Source organism: Pelophylax lessonae, assembly GCF_965119305.1.
Source record: "Pelophylax lessonae genome assembly, chromosome: 2".
NCBI classification, from domain to species: domain Eukaryota; kingdom Metazoa; phylum Chordata; class Amphibia; order Anura; family Ranidae; genus Pelophylax; species Pelophylax lessonae.
In genome coordinates, this window is record NC_138769.1 from 63,452,758 (window position 1) to 63,455,255 (window position 2,498).

Consider the following 2,498-nt stretch of genomic DNA (forward strand, 5'->3'; position numbering starts at 1 on the left):
AAAAACTCTTTGTCTCAAGTGACCAAAAACTTGCAAGTAAATTCTTTGATTCACTGTTTGACCAGTAGGTACAAATTCCTTATGGACAATTCCATGCGAATCAAAAAAACTAATGACCATTGATTTGACATTTGATTTGCTCAATCATGCTTTCATGGGGCAAGGTGACGTGGGTGTGTGCCATTCTGAACTTTGTTTCTTCGTCTCAAGATCATACTCAAACATCCAGGATGCATCTCCTGTGATCACTTGACTCAAAAAATCAGGCTCTTTTCCAAACGGGCCAATAGGTCTCAGCAAATGAGTTGACCGTATTCCTTCTGATCAGGTGACAAGTTCTTTGGAACAAGTTTTTCAGAGAATTTTCTCATTCACGATTCACGATTTCACGAACAACTGACTTGGTAATTTCTATTTCCTCTGCAATGATCCTGATAGTGAGCCATCGGTCACAGTTGAGAACAAACCTCACTGCATCCACATTCTGTTCAGTTTTTGACAAAGAGGGGAGCGTGGTGATCATTGTTTGTCTTCAGCACCTTCTCGTCCTTCCTTTCTTGTGCTATTGGTACACTTGTGCAGATGATAGCGCAGCTTCTCCATAAGCTTTTCTAAAAATGCTCCGTTGTAAATGGGGACTTTGTCTATTTTATTTAGTGTTTTTTATTTTTTATTTATTTTTTTTTTTTTTTCAATTTGTGTATTTAATTTTTTGTGGACTGTTGTTTTTTTTTTTATTTTGCTTTTGTTTTCCTTTCTCTGAAAAAAAAAACATAAAATAATGATAAGGGGCCATTTTTGGACAAGCCCAGGATAGAATGTTCCAGCATACATGCAAAAGTCACAAAAAAATCACTGTAAAGTTTGTATGACATTTTGGTTCCTATTTGCTACTTTTAACATGGCAAATGTGAGTTCCCTGACATTCGATTCTAAGAGACAAAAAGCCTTAAGAACAGTCAATCAAAAGATGTAAAGTACATTTGACCAATAGAGAAAATAGCCTAACACTATAGGCTAAGAATATTTGATCAGAAGAAATAATATAAGGTCTACCTCTGCACTGAGATTTCAGTTAAAATAACAAAATAGCTTAACTGTACAAACGCAGATGTTTAGAAGACATTATGGTCCAATTTCTCAAGGTTATGGACAATGTGTGTACAAACCAAAGACATTTACACTGTATACACCCACCAATGACTGCAACACATCTCACCTGTGTGCTCCGAGAATGCCATAGTACAGATACGGAGAGGGAACTGCTATACAGAATTGATAGTGTTGCAGAGATGGAACTCTTTTGTTTACCTTAGGTAATCTGTTGCTCATCTGTGAAGGGCTTCAGTCCAGTAATTCATTTCCATTGCTGTAACATGTAGTTTGCAATCATGTGCAAAGTTAGGATCAGTAATGCAGAACAGGTTCAGGATGGCAAAATTCACCTGCCAAAAGAAGTGACGGAAATGTTGACTGAATCTTTCTAAGATTAAAATTACGAAACTTTACTTATTATCTATGACTACTTATGTTTTTTTCTTAAGGGTATTTTTGGTATTTTTAGGCTAGGTTTACACTGTGCAGGGTAGTTGCGGGTGCAGGAAATTGTAGCTGTTCCTGCACCTGCAACCACCCACATCCAAAACCCGCTCCTCTTTATAGACTGGCGGGGCTGGCATTAATTCTTAATGGCACCCCACGCATCTCAACCCACAGCGTGTTTGCAAATGAGGGAACCGCATGTAAAAGCGCCATGCAATTTCCCTGTGGATGCCTTTTTAAAAAGGTGCAAGCTACTTTTTTTGCAAGAAACTCAGCATCAAATGAATGGGATGCTGTGCTCACACAAATCCTGGCCGCAAACCCACACAAGGATGAGCCTAGGGTTAAAGAGATCGGACACCACCATTCTGAAAGTGTACTGAGCCAAACGATGGCATTCTCCGAGCACACAGGTGAGATGTGTTGCAGTCATTGGTGGGTGTATACAGTGTAAATGTATTTGGTTTGCACACACATTGTCCATAACCTTGAGAAATTGGACCATAGTGTCTTTTAAACATCTGTGGTTGTACAGTTAAGCTATTTTGTTATTTTAACTGAGATCTCAGTAAAGATTTGAGATCCATCTTTTCTGAAGTACTGGCCATTTCTTCAAATAAATTTACATTGTGTCTCCATTGGCCATGCACCCTACTAAGGTAATGGGCGAGGGTTAGGGTTAAGGTTCACATCTATGCAGGTTGTGGTTGATGCATGTTTACAATGTGTTTTTAATTTTTTAACACATGTTTTTGATGCGTTTTGCATTTTTTTTGGGTGGGGGGCTAATAGAAAGTATGACAGTTCTGTTCATGGAGCATGACTTTGATACAACTTTATACTCTTTGGCACTCAAGTGCATCAAAGTCCCATTAATGTAGTGCAGGAACCTTTATGTGTCCAAAGTCACGTGTTATGGTTAGGGTTAAGGGTTAGGGATGAGGGCTAGGGTTTAG